Raw genomic sequence first — 9,278 nt, 5'->3', positions numbered from 1 at the left:
GGGGGGGGGGAGGATGAAGACTGGACTGTAAGAAAAAGATTAAAGAATAATAAAAATAATTTAAACAATAGGGAACTAATTAACAATGAACCATAGCTTTGATTTGGACAATTTTTAGAGGGTTACTGCAGGTCTTAGAATCATATCTAAAGAAAATCACTTTTAAAAATTTTCTGGTTCAGTATAAATTAGTATGAATATGTGGTTGACAATCAGCAGCACATGTGTGGGACAAATCATTGGACTTGGTATCTATCTTCTACCTGACTTTGGCTTCAGGAATGAAACTCGCTTCACTAGGCTTGCATAGTAAGTTTCCTCTCCCCACTGAACCATCTCACTACTCCTTAAGAGTATCCACTTAAAAAAATGAATTTCAAAATTAATGTTTGCTTTGAATCCTGGGATTAAATACACTGTTTTCACTGTTCTTTTCAAATAGATTATGTGCTGGATCTTAAAAATATATTTAATCTCTTCACTATTGCTTGGTTTCAAAACATTTATTTTCTTTTTAAAAATAAAATGTAATAAGATGAAACAAAAACTCTCATATCAAAAGTCTGACATGGCAACCCAACAGGAGAAGAGGCCCAAGAACAAGCACAAGAGTCAGAGACCCACTGGTTTTCACACTTAGGGGTTCGGTAAAAATACTAAGCCAATAGTTACAACACTTTGCAGAGGACCTGGAGCACACCCATGTAAGCCTTGTGCTTGCTACTTCGGTCTCTGTGAGCTTATATGATCCATGTTATTTCAGCAAACATGAGTGTCGAACCCGGAGAGAAGGTGAACAGCTAAAGGATGGGGAGAGAACATGGCTGAGGTGTGGGAGCTTCAGTTGAATGCTGGGAAACAGGCATCTGCCTAGAGGTAGGTGTAAGGGTCAAGGCTGAATGTAGCTGTAAAAATGAGCTGGGAATAGGTACAAGGAGGGGCGGCTAAGAAAGGAGCAGAGATGATGCAGCTGTTTCTCCACTGTGGAACAATCAGGCCCAGAAAATAGAAACATTTAGCCAACAGATTATCCTGCTTCCCCTCTGTGCTCAGGGATGAGCCTGACCATGACTGCCCTCAGAGAGCTGGTACTAGAGTCGGGCAGCTAGGTGGGTGTTGGGCCGACTCTGATACTATGCATCATTTCTGGATAGCCTGTAGTAGAGGTTGGTCTGAATCTTGGTGGGAGAAATATAGGATGAGGGAAAGAGAGGAAATATATATATCACACTAGGTGGTGAAGTGCTGACTCACTCTTGAGACCGACCCATGTGATTTGGGGGATACTTCTTAGGCCCTCCCTAGTTGCTTCCAAGCTTCAGGCACCCCTGTCTTAGATTAGAAAAAATAATTATGCTCAGCTGTACACAGACCGTATGTACTAATCCCCACCCACAAGGCTCAGGGAATTTCCTAGAAGATGAGATAAAAAGAATGTAAAAGTCTGTGAAAAGAATGTGAGGGTCCTTTCCCTCCCTCCCTCCCCTTCTCTCCCTTTCTCTCTCTCTCTCTTCACATGTTCACTGCCTGCCTCTTCCCTTCTTTCTCTTTCTTTCTCTTCTCTTTCTTCTCTTTCTGTCCCCTTTCTTTCTCTGCCCCTACTCCCTTCCCCAAATCCCTTTCCTGTGCCCCAAATAAACTTTGTCTTATACCAAATGAAAGAAAGAAGAGAGAGAGAAAGAAAGGAAGAAGAAAGAAAGAAGGAAAGAGAGGAAGAAAGGAAGAAAGAAAGAAAGAAAGAAAGAAAGAAAGAAAGAAAGAAGAAAGGAAAGGAGAAAAAGAAAAGAATGTGTTACTCAGAGGATGACAGGGAAAGAGCCCTGGGAATTCCAGCTTCTGGATATGACATGGCTTTTACATGCATGAACTATCAGAAGCAATGCTTACCTGTGTGAGACCTGCACAAGATTAAGACACTTAAAAGTCCAACACTGATAGGAAAGGGGCTCCAGGATCCTGTCTAGAACTGAGGAGCTATTGGTCATTGATAGTTGGTGAGGGAGGGGGAGTTGTTTATCCTTAGGGCTGTGGTAATGATAGATTGCCTATGTCCCCATGGATGGCCCATACCCCTGATCATGTGAGCAGCACTAACTGGATTCAGTAGAATGGATATACATGTATATTCACATATATATGTATACACACACATACATATATACATGAAAGTTTATGAAATTGGAAGAGAGATGTATTGGAAGGTGCCTAGGAAGAGTATAAAGGAGGAACAGAAAGTGAATATGATCAAGACATTGTACACATTTATAAAATTTTCAAGGGGCAAATAAAAAAGTCTTAAAGATAAAAATAAAAACAAATTAAAAATTCTTCAGACCGTAATCAAAGCAGCGAATCTAGGAGTCATTGTGCTCTTAAGAGACATGGGTCTCCCAGTAACCTGTTTGTCTCTCCTCTACCCAGCATAGTCATGCCCACACAGACATACAGACAGAGTTCGTGTACACACAGAAGAAACCCATGCACATACTAAGGCTCTTCCCAGATGCCTTCTCAAGGCTGTCAGCATGGACAATGCCACATCCTACTGCCGTCTTTTTGCTACTGGTCACACTCACATTTTACTTCTTGTATCTCCCCCATTTGTGGAATGTTGAATATATGTCAGACCTTGCTGAACATTTTCATCAAGTCTGAATTGCTATAAGACGTCCTAAATGTCCTTGACTTCTGCATTTTTTTACCTAGTAATAAACAACTACCTCTACAAAAGACACACACACATACACACACAAACACACACACACCACATATCAGACACACACACATACATACATACACACACACACACCACATATCAGACATATCCACTCAAACATGAAAAACATCTCACATTTTCAAACCCTGCCATTACTGTCATCTTGATCTAAATGTGACCCATTTGAAGTGCAGGCCAATTTTACAGCTCTGTGGAGTGGCATTTTAAGGCTCATTACAAGGCCTAAAATGATTTGCATCGCCTCCTACTCCAAAATATAAGCTTTTTAAAAATAAAGTCTGACTATAAATAGAACTGTTCTGAAATTACACAGGGCACATAATTAAGTGGTACACACTGAAGCACTCAGAAGCTTCATCAGTCTCCGGGAACTCTTGCTGTGACACTGACATTCTGAAACGACACAGTCTTGATTCTGGAACCATCAGACCAGTGGACAAGGTAGCCGCCGATGTAACTCCCCTGGGTGAAGTGTACAGACCACTGGGCAAGGTAGCAGCTACACGTACAGCCTCTCTGGATAAGCTAAGACTACGCAACTGTGGAAGGCCCAAACCAGTCTTTTGTCCTCAGCACAAAATCCCTGAGATGTGGGTAACTAGAATCTCCACTGTGTTGCTAGCCCTTTTCCCACTTGAAGAAATTTGGCTGCCCTTTCTTCCTGCTTCAGGGTAGCGCTTGATACAGCACCAGAAAGTTGTCAGCTTAAGGGAAATGGAGCTTCTCTCGGGGTAGCAAATCTACTAACACACACATGGGGTTTTCTGTCCTTGGCAAGCTTGGAGCCCGGGCACTACCGAAGAGCCGGTAACAGATAGGAGGAAAAGATGCCTAACGTCTCTTACCTGCTGCCAGACTGCAGCTCCTCTTGCCTCTGAAGGGTGCCAGGCACGGTTACTTTAGTAGGCAGCCAGCGAGGGGCATCAATATTTAAATGGGAAAAGGGACATGGTAGGAGGGGGTGAGGACAAAGCAGGGACTGTGAAGTAATCTTTGCAGAAAGAGGCCAGAAAGTATCCACTTTCTTTCTCTAATGACTAATTGTCTCTGGGCTTTGAGGATGAGTGACAAGGCCTGGCAAGCCTTTTCTGCACAAGAATAGGAATGCCAAAAGGAAGGAGAAGGGATAGAAGGTGGGGCTGTGAAAGAAAAGAAAAATATGGAAAGGGGGACAAATGAAAAGAAGGATAACAGGGGAAGGAAGAAATAAGCATCTTAGGGGAAAGGAATAAAAGAACAGAAAGAGGAGAAGTTTAATGATAAAAATAAAAATCAGAACATAAATATGTTGAGTGATGGGAACGAATTCATATAAAGTCAAATCCTGAAGGCAGGTCTTTTGTTGTTGTTGTTGGTGATGGTGGTGATGGTGGTGGTGGGTTTTTGTTGGTGGTGGTTGTTGTTTTTACTTTTCTAATTAGAGAGAAGAAGCAAAGGTGGATGATCATTTATTTTGTAAAGAGCGCTGAATGGCATCGTATGTGAAAGTCCAGGATCAGTGATGGTACAAAATTATGAATGGAAGCGTACTGTGCTAGTACTAAGAACGAACTTGGGGCCATGCACTGCAGTCTAAGACGCCATGTTCAGCTTTCAAGGAAAGTGGCTTCATTTTCTCCTTGCTCATCTCTCGAGGCAAAGGGTCCATTATCAGAAATATTTGTGTCTATTTAATGTAATGATCGGATGAAGAAGTTTCTTCATTCTTTAGAGTTAAAAATACTTTTGTTAGAACTCATTTATAATAATAGATGAAAAAAAAAAACAGAAAAGAAACAAACAGAACGGAAGGGACCTGGGGAAAGTGTAACATCCTGGCAGAAATGGAGATATTGAAAGAGACATGTGCGTTCCTCCCTTTGGCTCAAGGATGATTGAAACAATGGACTTTAAGAAAATCAACTTTCTCAGGGAGCCTTTTACTGGAAGAGGAAACACTTGAAGCTTGGTCTCAGCCAGAGAAGACACTTGTCTCCCAGAAAGAAAAAAAAAAAAAAGATTTCTCATTACAGGAGACACTGGAGCCAAGATAGTGGGTCAGTGATGGAGTGATGAGTGAGACAACATCTGGACCGGACTGTGGTTATACATACCCCTTGCCTTCTTGTCTTCTGTTTAAACCTAAACTTCATTCCTTCATTTCAGGTCCCAACTGCTAGGCTTGGAGCAGGGGTCACTGGACCTTTGTCCCTCTTCCTAATGTGGCCACATTGACAAGATAATTCTTTCTTCTTCATAATCACCTGTCTCCTAATAAATGTACTGAGCTTAAGTAGCTTAACCTGACAGGGCCACCAGGTTTCTGTCTCTAATGTCAGAACAATGGCAACCAAAGTATGGTGGAGGGTCACTTGATAACAAAGAGTTAGAAAGACACACTTGTAAAGGAATGGAAATGTTGGGAACTAGAAGAAAAGTCTATGAAAAGATATTCACCATAGAATAAATATATACAAATACACACACATATGCACACACACACACACACAGGGGGACAGAGAGAGAGAGAAAGAGAGAGAAAGAGAGAGAGAGAGAGAGAGAGAGAGAGAGAGAGAGAGAGAAGATATCTAATTGATTATATTTTAATATTTCTCTGATGTCTTGCTTCTCTTTCCTCCTAAGTGGAACTTTATTGTTCCTGGGAATAGGGTAGCAACTTTAATTGTCTTTTATGTTGTAATTCTAAAAGTGTTATTTTTCTCTAATTTTCCAAAGGCAGTCACAATCTCCACCACCCAGTTTCGATTTAAGAATGACGCAGTTAAGTGTGTGGCTCTTCTATCTAACATGATCATTACACGCTTGGAGATACAGTAATTGCCTTTTTGTTTTTCAAGTGTTAGTGATTTCTGTGCTATAAATAAAGTGCATGTTCCCTAGTTATTCATAAACAACTTCCATCTGGGGTCCAAAATTATAATAGTTTTGGCTTGATGCAAATTTATGTATTGCCAGCATGTGAAATCTAAAAATTTTATCTACCATTAACTTGGTCTTAGCCACAAGTTCTGAAATTTCCAACTAATTTCAAATCTCTCTGTTCATTTGTGTTTCCTGAGAGCAGATGTGACTTTACACAAAGAGTATTAGTCTATAATTATTCTAGGAGAAAACCATAAGAACAGATTATTACAGTGAAAAATATCCCCATGCACACAATACATTAGAATAAGGGAATTTGATGTCAGTAGCTATATTATAAATATTTTTTCTGTTTATATGGGTATTTTTTATGTTTGGCTTTTCTATTTACTGATTAGAGAGAGATCTTTGAACTAAAACATATCTAAGATCAATGCTATCTATTTAAAGAGAGTGTTCTCAGAGCTATATTGAAGCTAAGGCTTAGTTCAAAGTTTGTTATTTAAAATAAATGCACAGTGGAATGGAGAGAGGGCTCAGTGGTTAAGAGTGTTTATAGCTCTAACAGAGAACCTGAATTCAGTCTCTAGCATCCATGCTAGGAGGCTCAGGACTATCTGTAACTCTAGCTCTATGGGATCTGATATTCTCTTCTGGCCTCTGAGAGCATCTGCACTCTGTACATACACACACACACACACACACACACACACACACACACACACAATCTGTACACACACATGATCATAATAAAAATAAGGTAAAACTCTAAAAAGTGAACTGCTTTATTGTGAAAACCTTCAGAATTTCATACAAGTTTCTCTAATCAGCTTGAATAGACTGCTACAAAATTGTATATAAACTCTCATGTGAACATATTATTTGAGTGTCACCTTTGAATTGGAAAATACTCCTTTATTACCCAGAAATGCTTTATCATAATTAGTTTTATATTTCATTTAAAATTTTAAATTTATCATGGAATATAGCAACATGTTAAGTAATAAAACAATATTTTCCACACTGTTGAGAGGGTGCATTTGTAATTAAGGAAGGCACTGTTTTTTTACTAGATCAAAACATAAAGCAATGATGTTTTCTTGTTTGAAGACATTTATAAATAACTCACAAGCATGTTAATGATAAATAAGCCAGTCACAAGGTTGGATAAAAGTCAGCCATAGGCAGAGCCGCTATTTATTCTGGGTAAGCTCTGTGATCTACTAAAGCTGAAGAAAAAATATGTGTACCACTAACAACTTACTAATACCTGAAATGAAGGAAAAGAGCCTTCTCTCAGCACCACCTGTTTTGTGTTATTCCTGTTGGTCCGCCATGATGGAGGTGCTGTTTAAGATGTGGATGATGACTCCTGCAAGAACTACACTATCTTATGTTAGTGCGATATACTTCTCCTGCTTCTTTTTCCTTGCACGTTGTTTTATTTCTGACTATAGAGATGAATTAAAGACCTCTCTCTATCCTTTCTCCCTTTCTCCCTTGCTCCTTCCCTCTCTTCCTCTTCCCTCCCCCCTGCTCCAGATTTCCTATCCTTGTTTTCTCCAAATTATCTTTACACATATATTTTGAATTATGCACATGGGAGCAGGTGCCTTCAAACTAGAAAACAGTATCAGATCCCTTGGAGCTGGAGTTATATTAGATTGTGAATCACCTGACATGGGTGCTGGCAACCAAACGTGGACCCTCTGAAAGAGCAGTAAGGGCTTTTAAACACTGCACAATCTCTCCAATCCTGTTTTCTGCAATTTTTTTTTTTTTAAAAATTATTTTCTGCAGTCCTGGCTCAGTCAGCATCATCTATTGGGTCTGAGAGAGTGCTCAGCTACTTAACCTTTCTGGATTTGCTTGTGGTCACATGAGACTTAGGATTATACATTGAGGTGGTAGATTATCCAGCTCTGCAGTGGGCTATGATAAAGTGTAAAGAATAAAGGTTTGTTTATCCAGCCTCTTGGTGTTCTTACTTGCAGAACAGATGTAAGAGGGATTGGCTTAAACAGCGATGGCATCTGGTAGGGACACATGGGGATGCGAATATGTGTCTGTGGTCATGTGTTGAGCATAACCGGAGAATAAGAGAACAGAATAGCAACTGGGCTTATAACAATGTTCTTACTCAGATTATCAGAGGTCTTATGAGTAATATTCCATGTCCTTAAGTCATTCCACTAGATCCAGTCTCCAAAGGTTTCCCAATAGCACTGTCATAGGGAGTAAGTCTTTAACTATAGTGAGCTCACCTACCCAGGAGCAATAGGGTAAACTTTTGATATCTTACTATATCTTAAAGTCCATTCCATGTGTATAACTACTAATTGATGCTTTAAAATTTTAAAGCCAGTTGTGCTGTTGTATGCCTATAATGCCAGTCCTCAGACACTGTGGCAGGAGGCCACGAGTTTGAAGCCAGCATAGACCTTGTGAGACCTTGTCTGAAAAGAAACAAGAGACAAGGTAGATGATGATACAGGTCTCACACTGTTCTAGGGTAGAAGAATGACATGAGAAAGGGGAAGGGATAAAGTATGGTCAAATATTCTCTAAAACTTAGGAGAATCCATATAGTGATATCAATTTTATCTAAAGAATGTAGAACGGTAATTTTTATTAAAGGATGTCACAATGTTTACTTTGAACAGAATAATTACTGTTGAAAGGAGAGAGCAATTGTACCAGCAGGAATAAAACCTTTGTTCAATAAGAAGGACTCTAACAAAAGGAAAGGCAGCTGTATTTTCTTTAGTAGAAGCATTGATATCTTTTATGTAGAAGACAACAGACTAGGTGACTTAAGTTACCATACATAATAGGCATTTTTTCAGGAGCAAGTGAAAGAAAACACACTAAGATAACAACAATGAAAGGAAAAAGAGCTTGAGAATTTGAGAGAGACCATGGGTGAGCCACATGAGAAAGGTTGGAGGTAAAAGAGGAAAGGGGGAAATGATGTAATCATATTTTAATTAAAAACAATATAATATCTTTTAAAAAGGTATAGTACACACATTCATAAAAATCACAATATCCACCTATAAATTAAAACATTAAGCCTTACACATTTGATAGGTGGCAAGTTAATGGGTGTGGACAATTTGGGTACATCAATACCCATCAAAGAAGATATAATTCCACAATCATTTGAACTAGAATTTGGAGAAAGGATTAATTGTGGAAGGAAGTATGCATTCTTTTTTGTTTTGTATTAAAAACCTTTCTATGTTATTACGTGTTGAGAAGCCAGGCTTCCTGAAACAAGCAGTGACTTGAGATTTCATGTCACCTCGATGAACATGGGGCTCTAGAAAGTGACAGAGCATCATGGAGGTGACATTGTTTCCTTAAGACCCCAAAAGCAGTGGAAAAACATACCAGGCTGATAAGCTTTGGGTTTTTGTCCAGTCTGGTAACATTGAGACACTCTAGTAACCACTCAGAATTTATCCCACTGCAAGACAGAAAGCTCTCTGCCGGATTGGAGGGGTTTAAAAAAATAACGCCGGCATGCAAAAGCCTGCTATGACATCAGTAGAAATTCATTGGTTTTAGACAACATTTTCACCCCCATTTATTTAAACATTGGTACCATAAGCACGTGTCGGTGTGCCGCTGAGTGAGGCACTCTACTTGATCCTAGGGGAAAACTTTAATCTCAGAT

The 9,278-nt window shown here is 39.5% G+C and overlaps 1 protein-coding gene across 2 annotated transcripts in view; it reads right to left on the bottom strand.

Moving 5' to 3' along the window:
- Plppr5 (phospholipid phosphatase related 5) overlaps positions 1-3,727 on the bottom strand; it is a 274,811-nt gene extending 271,084 nt beyond the window's left edge. The window contains exon 1 of one of the 2 annotated variants that reach the window (XM_031375292.1): positions 3,583-3,727. The gene's annotated coding sequence lies outside the window, so the exon portion shown is untranslated. The remainder of the gene's footprint in view (positions 1-3,582) is intronic. The other variant, XM_031375294.1, reaches the window with a different exon arrangement.
- Positions 3,728-9,278: the final 5,551 nt, after the last annotated feature.

This window comes from Mastomys coucha, unplaced genomic scaffold (assembly GCF_008632895.1).
Source record: "Mastomys coucha isolate ucsf_1 unplaced genomic scaffold, UCSF_Mcou_1 pScaffold16, whole genome shotgun sequence".
Classification (NCBI taxonomy): Eukaryota; Metazoa; Chordata; class Mammalia; order Rodentia; family Muridae; genus Mastomys; species Mastomys coucha.
Note: the sequence above shows the minus strand (reverse complement) of the source record. Positions and strands in the feature narration are given on the sequence as shown.